Here is an 18533-nt window from a genome sequence, read left to right on the forward strand (position 1 = left end):
ATTTCCCTGATCCCCTTGACCCTCCCTCTCCCCTGCAAACAAAGAAAGGGGCGGGGGGTAATAATATAGCCTATAACCTTCGCATACAATAATCCCATATGACCATATCGTATAACTAGATACGGATGTTGACAATCAAGCACGCACACGTGTACACACAAACACAGGTGTATGTATGCGTACGTCCACTGCTTCAACAATGCACTCTAATTATATCACTGCCTCATTTTCCGATAGGCCATTGCTATTGACTAGCGCTGCAAGGCTTTCAACTAACCACGACTACGTCATAAAACCGTACCGAACTAATAGTGATACATCTCGATGTTCGTTTTTCTCGGATGTGATAGAAATGTAGAACAAACTGCCAAACGTTGTTGTTGTCCTAAAAGATGTCACCGACTTTGAAGATGCTGTTGAGGCGTATTTACGGGAGTTACGAATTTAATTTTTAAGTGCCAAGTGATTTGTGCGACTTGATGTTCATTGTACCCATTTTGATAAATGTCAGTGAATTTGGAAGTGCCCTGAATAACATTTAAGTAAATATCTTATTTCATTGTGAAGTGACAAGTGTTAAGCAACTTTACGTACATTGCACAAAATTGATGCATGTAATTGCATTGTCCTCTCTGTTATGACCCTCTAGGAAGGTTTACAGTATCAACAAATAAAATTTAAAGAAATGAAAAATCAGAACCAAAGTTTCTGCACCAGCATATAAACATCACCACCATCCCCAGCCTAACTTAGCATTTATTGCAGGAGGAAGGCCTCTGCTAGAGTACTCGAATTAGCCGTGTTTAGCGTCAGCCTGCACCATGCCATGCTTTGCAAGTTCCTTCCTAACCTCATCCCACCACCAAATCCTCTGCCGTCCTAGACTTAGGCTCCCTTCCCGTGACACCCCCTCTGCTATTCAATAGTCCACCTGTTATCTGCCCTGCGCTCCCATCATACGTCTAGCCAAACTCTACTTCTTCCTATTAATCTCAGCAAGAATATCGGCTACCCCCGTTTGCTCTCTAATCCACACCGCTGTCTTCCTGTCCCTTAATACTGCACCTATAATTTCATATCATCGCTAGTTCGTGGTTCTTAGCTTCGTCTCATGTTTCTTTGCTAACGGCCAAGTTTCAGGCCTATAGGTTAGCGCTGATCGAGTGCACTGATTGAATACTTTTCATTTCAAGGATATTGACAAGCTGCTGTTCACGACTTGAGAGTGCTTGCAATATGCGCTCGAAGCCATTTTTATTCGTCAAAAAATTCCTCATGATCCGCCTACCCGGTGACTAGATAAATGTACTCCTGCACAGCTTCCATAGTTTGAGTGCAAATCAACAAATCGTGTTCCATTGCCGAGCTGTTGCACAATACCTAACTCTTCTGCATATTAATTCCGAAATGTACCCTTAAAATTTGCCACTTCATGTCCATGTCATCATCCGTCTGTCATATGCAGTAAAGCATCTCCAACGTTGCTGAAGAAAACTCTTTCATCTAGAAACCGCACGTGGATGAGACACTCGCATCTCTCCGGGGCTCCTTGCACGAAATCCTTCCTAATTTCGTATCTTGAATTTCGAATTAAAAAAAAACATGAAGTGAATAACATTGGAAATAGTGTGTCTCCTGGTCCAACAACACACACACACACACACACACACACAAACACACAAACACACACACACACACAAACACACACACACACACAAACACACACACACACACACAAACACACACACACACGCGCGCGCACAGAGACACGCACGCACACACAGAGACACGCACGCACGCACACACGCACGCAAAGAGAACGTATTTTCGTGTTGAACGCGATAGCAGATATTGCAAAACTGTTCTACTTCGTTGATATATTTACACATGGTAGTTTAGTTTCTTATATGCAAATTAGTTTACTAGAGGCTATGTGACGGTTCTTGATTCTTTACAGTTCAATATAGAATTCCTCCGCAGTCTTTACTACATCACCTAAATGCTGATGACATTGCCTATTTATTAGAATGTTCTTTTTTTTTCAGTTCAGATTGCTGATTCCTGATTTTTGCTGCATCCATAAATCTTTAATGTCGTAATTTCGAATGATACTTATTTACCGCTTGTTGCTCACTTTAGAGAGTTCAGCCAGTCCAACCAGGTATCTATAGCACTCCAGAGTTTCACGTTCTGTCGTTGCTTAAGCACTTTGTTGATGGGATCAAAATGCAAACATGTCCGGGTCTCATGCATTGGAGGCACGTTAAGGATCCCCTGGTGGTCAAAATTAATCGGGAGTCTTCCTACTACGGCGTCCGTCATAATCAAACCGTGGTTTTGGCACGTATAACCCCGGAATTGCATTCAATTCATTCCTTAGGCACTTTGTTGATAGCAAGAGCTTGCCCGTTTCATGCCTCTAACTGATATTTGTTTCACTTTTTCCTGGCTGTTCACAAATTGGCCAGATTTTGCCCGACTACATTTCCCTTTTCTATCGGGATCGAAATATTTCCTCGCTTCTGTGCATGTGCGGCTGCGGCGGCTCCTGTTCACTTTCAGGATCGCGAATGTAAAGTAGGCAAGGTCGGTGTTCTCGGTAGCGTAAAGCAAGGTTCGGAGCTTAAGCTTGATTTTCTCGAAGGAGAGTGAACGAAACAAATGAGGTGCAAGGGCCCACGGTCCACAGTCAACAACTCCCGCATGGTGCGCACGTCAGAAAAATCTGCCTACGGCATCGACGATGCCAGCAAAGAAAAGGAAGCACAAAACAAAACTGTCCTCCCTGGCCAGTTTAATTAAAGGGACGTCTTGCACGTTCCCTTTTCATTTAAATTGTACTCCCGTGGAAGGAGGAAGAGTCGACAAAACAAGCGCAGTCCTGCATGGACAGGGAAGCAAAGAGCGAGCGAGTGCGTAATTACGGCGGCCAAATAAGACGGCTAAGCCATTTCGTCGCAGATACTCGCCCAATATCGTCCCTTCAGACACGAAGGCGCGACGGTTCCTTCCATTTAATTCGAACGAAAGTGCGTCGCGCACAGCGGAAAAGGAAAAGCTCCCGGCGGAAGTGCGCGAAAAGAACAAGAGACTCTGGGCGCTTTGGTCGGAAAAGGTTTCGCAGTGTTTACGAGACAGGGACGGCTAATTCCTGCCACCTATAGCGGCCCTTTTCGCAGACAAGGGGCGGTGGCCTTCCCTCGCACTTTTATTTTTTTTTTCGTTTTCTTTCTCGAGTTGGAAATAGCATAGTAACAAGCGGACCGGGAATTAAACACGAAAACTAATTTTGCACCCGAGTGCCTTTCACCAATGCCGTCGGATCGGTATCCTCTCTTTCTCTCTCGGTTTACAACTCGAGCGCACTGGAGTTCTCCCCCTTTTTCCTGCCTACCCGGCCGCCCTTGCACATCCTCTCTTAATTAATTCCAGGCAAAGTGTGAGGACAAAGGGGGGCGGTGCTTTCCTAACGAGTTCCCTGGCGCCGCTCGTCCAATGAAAAGTCAGCTCATTAGTCTACCCCCTCCTTTTCGGCCGTATACCCCCCTTCTCGCTCGGGTGCGATAAAAGCGGGCGAAAGAAAATCATCGCCTGACAAAATGGCCGCCCCATTTCTATCTAAACGGAGCGCACGCTGCAAAACGGAACACGTAAAACGAGCACAAAGTCCGGCGAACGAAGCCAGTCCACCGCGCGGGAGCACGGCGCACTACGCAACATTCTTGGGCCGCATTATTTTAATAACGGCGCGAAGCTACGGGAAAGAAAAGAGACAGGCACAAAGTGTGGATATATCATTAGCGCTGGCCTCCCCCCTCGCCCCTTATTCTGGTGCCTCCTCCCGGGCGTCATTTATAATCAGAAGCGATCTCTGCAAACGACAATGAAGGCCTCATTTGGCGAGGCGCTGTATTTGGAAGACAACGGCTGAGCCAACACGCCGCGGCCCGAGCACCGAGCCGCTTCGTCCTAATGGGCCAATTACAAATTACCCTCCATCTCCGTGCGCCACACAAATGTCCCCCTCGTTACGAGAGACGTCGAAAGAGCACACGGGCTGCCATCAGCGAGATGGAGAAAAATAAAGGAAACCTCAGCGATGAAGCGTCCAAATCCGGCCGCCGAGACGGCAGATCGCGGGACGTGATCTCCCTGCAGTGAAGCCAGCCCTGGCGGCGACAGCCGCGGCTTCTTCTTGGCGCCGGGACGGAATGGCGCCGCCACCTTCTAGAATGCCGCGACTCACGACGCCCGATCCCCACCCCGAGCCGTGAGCGGCGGAACTAAGCTCGTGTGCAACCCGGATTCACGCATAAGGGACAGAAACGCTCCCAGTGGGCCAGTGAAATATCGACGCACCACGCTCGCGACCGCATTTCAACGCGTGGACATCTGGCCTGGGAGGGCACCCAGAGCAGAGTGTGCTAGCCACACATTCAAGCTTGGCTGCTTCCACATTGCAACATACTAACGCAGTAGCTTTAAAGTTGCAGAACCTGACAGCTCTGATAAAATAGTTAATAATATTGTACGCTCGAAAGGGCTGAGTCACATGGTCAATCAGGACAAGAGGGGACGTATTCTGTAATAGTCCACCTAGTGGACATGTCTATTTCGTCTGCTGTTGAACTTCTGATTGGCTGGGCTGTGCTGCACGTCCGCAGCCGCGAGGCGCCACAGCCAATCAGCACTTCGGCAGCAGACGAAATTGACATGTCCACTAGGTGGACTCTTACAGAATGCCTCCCCTGGCCAATGGCTTTACGCACAGGCGAATGTGCAATAACTGAAACTATCGGACGGAAGTTTTGTCTGCAAGTTGCGGCACTAGGGAACCTTTACCCGCAAACATATTTAAGCCCGCCTATGATGCCGAGCCAGTCAGACATTAAGCATTGGATCTTATGCAGCTCAGCGCCATACCGCTCTCGCATCTGCCTCATGGAGAGGACACGAGCACGCGCGCTTGCATAGAGGTACTTGCGAAGACGCGAGTTCAGCATCGTAGTCCAATATTTTTCTTTTCGTCTCTTATTCCCTCTGGAGAATTAAGGCTGATACAAACACTACCTTATGACAGTTCCGCGCATTGTGTCTCCACCGACATCCGCGGCATACGACATGGATGTCTCAATGACACATCTTTCTCGCATAGTTCCACGTAGTTAATTGAGACAATTACCACAGCGTTTAACATCGCCGTTGTTGACCGAGCTGGTCAGAGCAGCTGCCAGACAGGGACTGCAAGCTCTTATCAGGAATTGTCCGAAATTCTGTGAACAATATTGGTATACAGTTCTACGAACAGCTAATCTGTCCGCTACGTTTCTTCACTCAAGATGTCTAAGCGTGGTAAGAGCCCTTTGAGTAAGCCCGATTCCTCTTGCGCAAGTGCGACGAAAGCAAGCTGCTCATTACTATACGCCCGGTGATTATTAAGCAGAACGATAATAGTGAAGTACACTGCCCATCTAAGAACAGAAAAAGTTGACAAAGACGTACTTTTCACAAATACACAGATAGAAATAGTGGTAACAGTTTTCTTATAGTGTTCGTAAAAAGTGATTGATCCATAATTCTGTCAAATTATCCTACTTGTATATACCACGTTTAGTGTCCAGCACTGAGCTTGTTCACGCTCACGTGTCATCCTTTTTAGTCGGACCTGTCAACACTGTTCTCCATCATTCATCTCATGACGTACAGCCTTCGCAAGGTTTAGCCGAGCGTTAGTTGTTCACCTAATACTCGGTTTCCGACGGGTAGGACGGCTAACATATTGCTCGTGGTCTTCTACTGGCTGTAATATATTGCGCTCCAAGCATCGGAACACACAACAGCTCAAACCTCAAGTGCTTCAGATGAATCGAATTTTTGATAACTACATTTCTGCGGAAGGCGGTTCCCCGCTTACTAGAACGCGGCACAAGTTAAGGAGAAAAACTGAAGATGGAGCATGTCGCAGGCCCATTCCGCTACCACCAACGTGTACACCGTTCTCGAGTACTAGCCAGACGACTAAACGGAGAGGCTTCCTGTTCACCAGCGTGCCACGCCCTCCGGTCTCTGAAGCCCGGTGCACTGGCACAGGAGCCCGGCACGCCACCATGGGCGTCGCGACATGCAGCGCGACAAAGCCGAGTGGGACAGGCCGACCGGAATTCGCCCCGGCAGCCAGCAGCGCGGCACTCGCGAGTGCTGGAGGAAGCGCACACGACGGCGCGTTTCCACAGCGCATGCAATTTCCATGCCGGATACATATCGACGGAGGTTGCTCGATGTAGGTGAAAAAAGCGAATCACAAGAAAGTGTCCCATTTCGCCGAGCGCTGCGCGTTAAGAGTTTACAAGCCTGGCTGACGCGGATCAACACAGACGCCCCGGAATCCAGCAAGTATAAATCTTGTCGCCGGGCTTTTTACATAATCGTTTACGCAGTCTGGGCTTTCCGCAATAAAGTCTCCACCCCGCGGCAAGGGCGTATTAAGAGCAGTGCTGCAGCAAGCGCCACAGAGAGCAAGGAAAGAAGCGAGGAGTGCGCTCTGACGCGCAGAAACTTGAAACATTTTCCACACACTTGCTTAGCGAGCGCTCATAACTCACCACGTTTTGTTTGTTTGGTCATTCTGCTAGCTTTGCATCTTTTTACTTCTTTATTTTTATTTGTTTCCCGTGTCGTGGCATACCACTTCAGAAAGGTGGCACATTTGTTAAAGCGTAAAGCAAAATCATTCCTACAAAGCTGAAAAGTACCTGAAGCTTCCTGCAGGGCCGCAAATATTTCGTAGAAATTTGGGCGTTCGTGGAAGAGTAAAACATAAGACTCTGCCCACAGAAATGCAAGTTTACGGAGGTAGACCTGGCTCGTAAAATATCTGAGGTACTCTGAAATGGGATTCTTCTTTACTCTCTGAAATGGCTGAACCAAGTTCGCGAAGAACCAGTCACTGGAGCCTGACGATAAATTTTGTAAGCGTGGACGATAGAAAGGCAGGCAGTATGTGGGCGGTGTAATCTAGAAAGTTGCCTTGGAGCCGAACGAGAAAAAAATAATAATGAAATGGCGAAAAACGACCAGCAGAAAAAAACAGCAAGTAAGATTTGTCAAAAGTATCTGAAAGCAGAATTTTACGCCACACAAATCATCAGGCATATCGCACAACGTTGAACATTGCTAGCCCGTCTGGCGCGACTCTCGCTAATATATGGAAGTATGGGACATGATTCGAACGATGCCTCCCTATTCATATTTCAAGTATAACCCTAAAATAGTCAGCGGAGTACGGCTGTAATCAAAACGAATCAAGTGCAATTTGATTGGCGCGGTTAGGTAAAAATCCTAAGCAACCGAAATATGGGATCTTTTACGACAGTGACCGCTGAACGCATCGCAGATACCACACATTATGGCAACACAGGCCCGGCACCTTAAGTGTCCGTATGAAAGTCTCTCCACCGTTGCGTAAGGACGTCTAGCGATTGTGACCAAGCGTGTCCAGCAGCAATTGGATGCAATTGTTAAACAGACTTTGTTCGGCACTCCAAATGGAAATGTGGACGTAATCGCAATTTGGCAAAACGAATAATTTTTTTTTCCTGAAATATGTCTGTGAAAGTCATTATTTACTAGTTTTATATAGCGTCTCATAAAAGGGGGTACGCTCTCTTCACGGAAATCGATTCACTCATAAGCAGTAAATATGCGCCAGCCGAGCCACACATATATCCGGTTTTTCTCCCTTAAAAGGCTTTCTCGCAGATCAGCGGACGGCGCTTATTGCCTCATCTACCTATAATCGCACAACGTAAGCGGTACAACACTTCCCTGGTGTTGAACGAGTTGCGGTTCTAGAACTGCTGGCATTGAATTAAGAGCTGAGTAGACGAGCACACGCGTGGCTTACTCGACTCAGTCCTCTCCTCATCTGCCCCCCCCCCCCCTCCTCCCCCCTCGGCCCCACACCCCGAGAAGAAATGGAGAAAGAAAAAGCAAAGAACGCCGTACGCAGCTGAAGGAGACGAGGAGACGGGCTGAGGTGCGCGCCCGTTGACACTTGATGCGTCGCTGAGGCCGCGTCGTGCCTTTTCCCATGAACGTTTCTAATGAATATGCCGGCTCGGCTTGGGCTGTCGCAACGTCAAGCGTGCGCGCGCGTGCACGCTTACAAGTACACGCCCGGTTCCCAGATTTAAAATTCAAAAGTCACTCAGGCTTGGATAAGCCTTGGTAATTGGTTCCCTGTGTCTGCAACACGACATTCATATTCAGAGGAGAGGGTGACGCATGTCATCCGTGTCTGTTACCAGGGCCCCCAAACTCGAAGTGTTTGGCAAAACTAAAAGAAGAAGCGAGGAGAACACAAGCAAACAGTAAATAAGAAAACAAAACCAAATGGGGACTGTAACAACGAGGAAGGTGAATTTTTTTACGCGTTTTTATCATATCTAGAAGGAGCATTCACGCACGTACTCGAGATGGTAGGCACGCCACATTTGCCCAAGGCATCCGAAGCCAACCCCAATTCGCAGCTCTGAGTGAACGGTCCTGTATGACCAGCCAAATTGCCTTCATATCTTCGAAACGGAAAGCATGGTCAAACTGCACAACATGCTATCGGTACATGCTTTCGTTTCGCGCACCCAAGCATCTGGCTGCGCTTCGATCGGTCTTCTTCATACAATGTATATGCAGGTTCCACTCTTAAGTACAAACATAACTGACTGGTTGATTCGGTTTAACGATCGAAAGCAACATAGGGCTTCTGATCGACAGCGTAGTGGAGGGCTCCGGAAAACGTTTCACTGCATGGGTGCGCCCATGTGTCATGCATCCAAAGGTCGGTACACAGGCGTTTTCTCATTCCGCCCCCTATGCGAATGCGACTGCTGCAGCCGGGAACCGAACCAGCGGCATCGTGTTCATCGTGCTCAACAGCAGAACGCCACCGCCACAGAGCCATCGCGGCGAGTGCAAACATAGACTATAGGCACAAATAGCACAGCTTCCAAGCTTTACTCGATGATTCATACGCATATTTATATAAAGAACAACACTATCGCTCTGTCAGTGTTGTCATAACGTCGCTGTGGACATTCTCGTCTCAGCAGCTGTGTCACTAGAACAACGTCGCCCCAGATGCAGACGCACAGTGCGCGGTGCAACTCATACCGCCGGCTGTTTACTCCGCAGACAGCGGCTTCTTGCAGAACAATGCCGACTGTGCTTACTCTTGTGACGCAAATGCGTGCGACCAATTCTTAGCCAAGAATAACCTTTAAAACGCTAAGAAAGTGACAAGCCAAGAACACAACAGTGTCCTTATTCCAAAACAAGTGGTTGGTTCACATGAAGATGGAGGCTGCATATTGGCAGCCGTCGTACAAAGAACGTCGATGAAGCCAACGTTTCGACAAGTCCCCTTGTCGAAACGTTGGATTCAGCACATTTCTTGTTCGATTGCGTCCTTAGATGCGCTATGTAGTAATAATGAAACGATAAGCAAAAGAGAAAATTAGTTTGTGGTAGTTGTGGTGGTGGTGGTTTATTGGCATCCCCTTTGAAACGGGGCGGTGAGAAATATTCACCAGCCTGCTCGAATTTTTCAGGTATGCTATGTACGCTTTTCGTTCTAGCATGTTTGTATACATCCTAATCTTTTTTACATTCCTCAAAACTTATCTATCCGTAACGGATCCGGTCGTATCAATCTCTTCCCTGCACTCTTTCCACAAATACTCTAAATGTCTTTTGTTTATCTCGACTGCTGACCTGTTGACATTTCCATCCAATATGGATGGATGGATGGATGGATGGATGGATGGATGGATGGATGGATGGATGGATGGATGGATGGATGGATGGATGGATGGATGGATGGATGGATGGATGGATGGATGGATGGATGGATGGATGGATGGATGGATGGATGGATGGATGGATGGATGGATGGATGGATGGATGGATGGATGGATGGATGGATGGATGGATGGATGGATGGATGGATGGATGGATGGATGGATGGATGGATGGATGGATGGATGGATGGATGGATGGATGGATGGATGGATGGATGGATGGATGGATGGATGGATGGATGGATGGATGGATGGATGGATGGATGGATGGATGGATGGATGGATGGATGGATGGATGGATGGATGGATGGATGGATGGATGGATGGATGGATGGATGGATGGATGGATGGATGGATGGATGGATGGATGGATGGATGGATGGATGGATGGATGGATGGATGGATGGATGGATGGATGGATGGATGGATGGATGGATGGATGGATGGATGGATGGATGGATGGATGGATGGATGGATGGATGGATGGATGGATGGATGGATGGATGGATGGATGGATGGATGGATGGATGGATGGATGGATGGATGGATGGATGGATGGATGGATGGATGGATGGATGGATGGATGGATGGATGGATGGATGGATGGATGGATGGATGGATGGATGGATGGATGGATGGATGGATGGATGGATGGATGGATGGATGGATGGATGGATGGATGGATGGATGGATGGATGGATGGATGGATGGATGGATGGATGGATGGATGGATGGATGGATGGATGGATGGATGGATGGATGGATGGATGGATGGATGGATGGATGGATGGATGGATGGATGGATGGATGGATGGATGGATGGATGGATGGATGGATGGATGGATGGATGGATGGATGGATGGATGGATGGATGGATGGATGGATGGATGGATGGATGGATGGATGGATGGATGGATGGATGGATGGATGGATGGATGGATGGATGGATGGATGGATGGATGGATGGATGGATGGATGGATGGATGGATGGATGGATGGATGGATGGATGGATGGATGGATGGATGGATGGATGGATGGATGGATGGATGGATGGATGGATGGATGGATGGATGGATGGATGGATGGATGGATGGATGGATGGATGGATGGATGGATGGATGGATGGATGGATGGATGGATGGATGGATGGATGGATGGATGGATGGATGGATGGATGGATGGATGGATGGATGGATGGATGGATGGATGGATGGATGGATGGATGGATGGATGGATGGATGGATGGATGGATGGATGGATGGATGGATGGATGGATGGATGGATGGATGGATGGATGGATGGATGGATGGATGGATGGATGGATGGATGGATGGATGGATGGATGGATGGATGGATGGATGGATGGATGGATGGATGGATGGATGGATGGATGGATGGATGGATGGATGGATGGATGGATGGATGGATGGATGGATGGATGGATGGATGGATGGATGGATGGATGGATGGATGGATGGATGGATGGATGGATGGATGGATGGATGGATGGATGGATGGATGGATGGATGGATGGATGGATGGATGGATGGATGGATGGATGGATGGATGGATGGATGGATGGATGGATGGATGGATGGATGGATGGATGGATGGATGGATGGATGGATGGATGGATGGATGGATGGATGGATGGATGGATGGATGGATGGATGGATGGATGGATGGATGGATGGATGGATGGATGGATGGATGGATGGATGGATGGATGGATGGATGGATGGATGGATGGATGGATGGATGGATGGATGGATGGATGGATGGATGGATGGATGGATGGATGGATGGATGGATGGATGGATGGATGGATGGATGGATGGATGGATGGATGGATGGATGGATGGATGGATGGATGGATGGATGGATGGATGGATGGATGGATGGATGGATGGATGGATGGATGGATGGATGGATGGATGGATGGATGGATGGATGGATGGATGGATGGATGGATGGATGGATGGATGGATGGATGGATGGATGGATGGATGGATGGATGGATGGATGGATGGATGGATGGATGGATGGATGGATGGATGGATGGATGGATGGATGGATGGATGGATGGATGGATGGATGGATGGATGGATGGATGGATGGATGGATGGATGGATGGATGGATGGATGGATGGATGGATGGATGGATGGATGGATGGATGGATGGATGGATGGATGGATGGATGGATGGATGGATGGATGGATGGATGGATGGATGGATGGATGGATGGATGGATGGATGGATGGATGGATGGATGGATGGATGGATGGATGGATGGATGGATGGATGGATGGATGGATGGATGGATGGATGGATGGATGGATGGATGGATGGATGGATGGATGGATGGATGGATGGATGGATGGATGGATGGATGGATGGATGGATGGATGGATGGATGGATGGATGGATGGATGGATGGATGGATGGATGGATGGATGGATGGATGGATGGATGGATGGATGGATGGATGGATGGATGGATGGATGGATGGATGGATGGATGGATGGATGGATGGATGGATGGATGGATGGATGGATGGATGGATGGATGGATGGATGGATGGATGGATGGATGGATGGATGGATGGATGGATGGATGGATGGATGGATGGATGGATGGATGGATGGATGGATGGATGGATGGATGGATGGATGGATGGATGGATGGATGGATGGATGGATGGATGGATGGATGGATGGATGGATGGATGGATGGATGGATGGATGGATGGATGGATGGATGGATGGATGGATGGATGGATGGATGGATGGATGGATGGATGGATGGATGGATGGATGGATGGATGGATGGATGGATGGATGGATGGATGGATGGATGGATGGATGGATGGATGGATGGATGGATGGATGGATGGATGGATGGATGGATGGATGGATGGATGGATGGATGGATGGATGGATGGATGGATGGATGGATGGATGGATGGATGGATGGATGGATGGATGGATGGATGGATGGATGGATGGATGGATGGATGGATGGATGGATGGATGGATGGATGGATGGATGGATGGATGGATGGATGGATGGATGGATGGATGGATGGATGGATGGATGGATGGATGGATGGATGGATGGATGGATGGATGGATGGATGGATGGATGGATGGATGGATGGATGGATGGATGGATGGATGGATGGATGGATGGATGGATGGATGGATGGATGTGTGTGTGTGTGTGTGTGTGTGTGTGTGTGTGTGTGTGTGTGTGTGTGTATGTGTGTATGTATGTATGTATGGATGGATGGATGGATGGATGGATGGATGGATGGATGGTTGGTTGGATGGATGGATGGATGGATGGATGGATGGATGGATGGATGGATGGATGGATGGATGGATGGATGGATGGATGGATGTTATGAGCATCCTCTTTGGAACGGAGCGGTGGGTTGCACGACCAAGCTCATGCTATTATACTGCCTAATGTCCTACCTTGGCTAAAAAAATAAACAATTAAAAAACACACAAGAAAACCACACGATGAATTCCCATAACCAAATTTCCTGACTCCCTATTGCGAACTTCGTTCGCAATAGGGAGTCTTAAGAAAACTTAAGAAAAAGCCTCAAGTTTTCTTAAGTTTTCTTAAGAAAAGTTTTCTTAAGAAAACTTAAGAAAAAAGCCGTTGAATGTCTCCGCAAATGTTGTGCTGTGAAGAGCAACACCCTTGACGACTAGTTCACTCACAATTTCATTCGTGGAAAAGAGAAAGAGAGAGAGAGTTGCATATAAAGCTGCAGGATGAAAAGTCACCAAATAATTAAGGGAAATGACCGTATATAAGCTTGTAGAAGCAGACATAGCAAATCATCGCACGACTCATCAGGTGATTGAACGACAGACGGTGCATTCGTGATGCGTTCTGTGCTACGCAGGAATATCTTTTTGACCAGCGATGCTGCAATGAAACCCAAGGTTTGATGCTGTTCGAAAGACAGAGTATATATTATTTATATCAACAAATTCTCAGAGGCGCAATTGTTACGCAAATAAAACGATTACAGCTTGGAACATAAACTAAGCATAAGCCTCAGTTCGATTAAATGTTGACTGATGAACCTATGGGGAGAAGGAGGAAAAGAAGGAAGGAAAGGTAGGGAGGTCAACCAGACGCACTTTCGGTTTGCTGCCCTACACGGAGGAAGGGGTTTAAGGGATGAAAAGAATGAAAGGAGTGGGAGGGAAGAGGCACTATCACTGCGAACACATGGGGTTGCCCGTTACTCCACGCCTACAATCGGTCACCGAGGCCAGTCAACTTCATGAACCGTAGCAATGCCGGCGTCGCTTTGTAAGCCTTAGACGCGTGGAGCCATGGTTCAAGAATTTTTGTCTCTGAAAATGGTCTGCTCTCTAATCGGGTTCATACATACCGAAGAATGTCGCGTTTGATGTCACAAAGATTACAAAAATGCAACACGTACTCGATAGTCTCTTCACAGTTGCATGAGTCACAGATAGGTGTGTCGGTCATTCCAATAAGGGATAAGCAGGCTTTTGTAAAAGCAACCACTAACTGGAAGAGGCACAGTAAAGTTGCACCACGGTGAGAGAAGTGTGATAGAATCTGCAGCTTCAACGAAGAATCCCGCGGGTGGAGACGGCAGTACGAGTAAATCGGGATGTTCTACGAAGTTTCAGTCTTGGTTTGAGCAAGTAAATGAAGACCTCTCGCAGCGTCTATCCTTGATAAGGGTACAGGAACTGTCAGGGTTTCTTTATGGGCTGACCGGGCGGCATTATCAGCAAGGTCACTTCCGACGATGCAACAGTGCCCCGGAAGTAATTGGGAGATGATGTCATGTCCGTTTATGAGGGCATGATGGAGAACCTCTCTAGTCTCAAACACCAGTTGTTCATGAGTCGTAAGGTTGACTGCAGACTCTGTAGGGCTGCCTAGAAGTCACACACACACAAAAAAAACGACTGACTTTTGAGGTTTTGATTGAGTGATGCAATGAACAGTGGCACGTAGGGCGCGACAAGTTCTGTTGCCGTAGAGGTCATTATATGGGACACATTGAGCTTCATTGGGACTTGTAAGACCAGGAAGATAATAGCGCCTGTGGAGTTGGTGGCTGAGACAGATCCATCGGTGTAAATGTGCATTCTTCGTTCATATATCTCGTTCAGTAATGACATTGTCAACTCTCGTAGAACCACTGTGGAATTACGGGTCTTGTTGGTAATTCCCGGAATTCTGTGGTGTACTTGTGGCTGTCGTAGGCACTATAAGGGTAACAGTGGTCTTGCTATTGGTTCTAGCGGCTCTAGCTCTCTGCAGGCGCTCATCATCTCCGGGTCCGGATGGTATACTATACCGGGCCTTGTGCTATCTCGGAGAGTCCGCACGGATAGAGTTGTTGAGCCTTTACAACTCCTCATGGCAGGAGGGAAATGTTCCTGACGAATGGAAAGTAAGCCGCCTGGTGCCACTCTTAAAGCAGGGCAAATCCCCATTAGAACTCACCTCTTACCGCCCAATAGCGCTGGCCAGCTGTGTAGGAAAGATAATGGAACGGATGATCCTTGGCCGCCTGGAATGGTACCTTGAATACTACAAGATTCATCCGATTTCCATGGCTGGTTTCCGACGTGACCGCTCTTCTATCGACAATGTAGTTGATCTCGTTTCATATGTCCAGCACGAAAAGTCCCGTAAGCGTTTATCTGCAGCTTTATTCCTAGATGTGAAAGGGGCATACGATAATGTATTACATGAGGCCATTCTCGACGCCCTTGCGACGGTTGGCCTAGGTGGTCGAGTTTTTTGGTGGATTGCAAGCTACCTATCTGCAAGATCATTCTTTGTGTTAACTGACGATGGCCCAACTACGCGACGCTATACCAGCAGGGGCGTTCCTCAAGGCGGTGCTCTCAGCCCGACGCTATTCAACCTCGTTCTTGTTGGACTTGCTGAGTACTTGCCAACTACCATCAAAATTTCAATATACGCTGACGACATCTGTGTCTGGACTTCGGCAGTCACACGTCCTCAGATACGTGCGCGACTTCAAAGAGCGGCCACTTTGACAGCGAACTACTTGTGTAAACAGGGTCTCAGCATATCACCAGAAAAATGCGCACTAGTAGCATTTACTCGCAAACCGATGACGCCTTATATCATCTCAATCAATGGGTGGACCATTTCCTATGTCCGAACCCACAGATTCCTTGGCGTAATTATTGACCGAGACCTCTGTTGGAGCCCGCACGTGGCCTACATGAAACGGCGCCTGACAGCAACTTCCCAGTTGTTTCAATACTTGGCAGGAAAGACGTGGGGGATGTCAGTAGACGCAATACTTAAACTCTACAGAGCTCTCTTTCTCGGTTTTCTAAGATATAGTCTACCTGTACTGACCAACACCTGCAAGACAAATATTCGTGTTCTGCAGGCGGCACAAGCTCAAGCACTCAAAGTCTGCCTTGGTTTGCCCAGATGCACCTCAACAGAGGCAACTCTTGCGATTGCTCGGGACCATCCACTGCGAACTCACATTACGGTGGAAGCCCTGAGAACGCACATCAGACATTTTGCGCGTGCCACCTATCACCACCTTGCAGCACTACCTTCAGACAGGCACCAATCATCATTCGCTAAAACTATCATCAAATACAACGACAAACTTCCATCGGGCTTCACCGCTGCATCTAAACCATCGATACCCCCTTGGTGTCTTATCAGCCCTACAGTCCATCTCAGTGTACCAGGAATCGGAAAAAAGTCTGAACTGTCGTCGCCTGTGCTGAAACAACTGTCTCTGCTTCTTCTGCACGAGAGGTACGCGGACAGGGAACACATTTATACCGATGGTTCCACAAGCATCCAGTGTTCGTCCGGTGCTGTGGTTGTCCCAGCAAAAGCTATTACCATCAGCTTTAGGACTGACCACCCAACAACATCGACATCTGCTGAACTAGCTGCTCTTCGCGCTGCACTTCGTGTCGTCAATCGGGAGCCACCTCGACAATGGTCAATCTTCAGCGATTCAAAGGCAGCCCTACACTCTGTAGAATCAGCTCTGCATCGCGGGCCATTCGAACAGCTCGTATTCGATATTAGATGCCTACTCCATACATCACAGGAGAAAGGACACCACGTGACGTTTCAGTGGCTGCCAAGTGACTGCGGCGTCAGTGGAAATGAAGACGCCGATAATGCCGCTCGGGCAGCTCTTGAAGACGCACAAGAAGAGGCCATACCGCTTTCACGATCCGACGCAGCTAGCAGACTTCGAGTGCTTGCACATGAGATCACGCTATCTCTATGGTGCACACCAAACAGCCAGACCACCCAGAGCAACCGTCAATACCACCTGCCCTCTTTGATGCATCTCTATATGCCAACTGGACTGCGTCGAAGAGAGGCGACTCTGCTTTATCGCTTATGGCTGGGGGTGGCTTTCACTAAATCTTACTCCTTCCGCATTGGAATGGCCGACAACGATCTCTGTGATGCCTGTCTTTGCGAGGAGACGCTGGAACATGTTCTGTGCGACTGTCCTGAATATAATGTTCAGCGACAGTCCCTGGCATCTGTTCTAGCGCGCCTTGACAGTAGACCATTGTCCCTCGACACGATTTTCACATGCCGCCGACAGAAGATATCGCAGGTGAAGGCGACAAAGGGACTACTTCGGTTTTTGAAAGAGACGGGATTGGACAAGCGGCTGTGAGAGTGACGTCGCGTACCATGCCAGATTGATGGACTCCAACGGACGATGTGTGTGTGCTGTGCTATGTGCTCTCTTTCCGTCTCCCCCTTCCCCATCTTTAATCTCCCCCATCCCTCTCCCATGTGTAGGGTAGCAAACCGGTTAAGCCAAACTGGTTAACCTCCCCACCTTTCCTTCTCCGCTTTTTCCTTCCTTCCTTGCTATTGGTGTAAAGCCCGACGGAAGACAGGCTTGATGTGTCGCATCAAGTTCGGAAAATAGGCTTGAGGTCTTTGTGCTTGCAAAGCAGTAATATAGTGACTGAGTACACGACACCGATATCGAATGCGTGATCTGAGGTTGTCAACTGTGATGTATGTTGGAATCAAGTAGTCTCTTGCAATCATGCTTGTTGCATGAGTCGAGGCGCATCGTGGTAGCCCAAGACACGTACGTAGAGCCTGACCTTGCAAACTTTCGAGGATTAGAATATTTGTTTTACATGTGTTCGCCAAAACCGCCAAGCTCTACCGTAAGGAGGAGGAGGAAATAAAGAGAGAAGGCAGGGATGTAAACCACAATGCGTCTGGTTGGCTACCCTACTCTAGGAGACGGGAAAGAGGGAATAGAACAATAAGATAGAGAGAGGGAGGGGAGGGGGAGGAAAGCTGGTGGTAAAAGCCAAGAAACAGTGTTCTGTACAGCTGCAGCATGGACCGCACCGATGTGCCCCAAGTTTTTCCGCACAAGAACTTCATGAACCTGTGGGCGTTCCATAGGTGCCCAGGAAATAAAACGTTTTTTTTTTTTCAACTGATACAACGTTTCAGGTCGCACACAGATTCATAAACCGTTTCACGTTTAGCCGACTGTTTAGACACTATGCATTCACAACAAGCGCTGTCAGTGCAGATCTGCGCTCCAAGCTTTTTACCGACACCAAACAATTGCACATTGAGAAATGAGGACCAGAAC

The 18533-nt window shown here is 48.2% G+C and overlaps 1 protein-coding gene across 3 annotated transcripts in view; it reads right to left on the reverse strand.

Annotated features, from left to right (window-relative positions):
* zfh2 (Zn finger homeodomain 2) overlaps positions 1-18533 on the reverse strand; it is a 343365-nt gene that overhangs the window by 190295 nt on the left and 134537 nt on the right. The window lies entirely within an intron of this gene.

Source organism: Dermacentor albipictus, chromosome 1 (assembly GCF_038994185.2).
Source record: "Dermacentor albipictus isolate Rhodes 1998 colony chromosome 1, USDA_Dalb.pri_finalv2, whole genome shotgun sequence".
NCBI lineage: Eukaryota > Metazoa > Arthropoda > Arachnida > Ixodida > Ixodidae > Dermacentor > Dermacentor albipictus.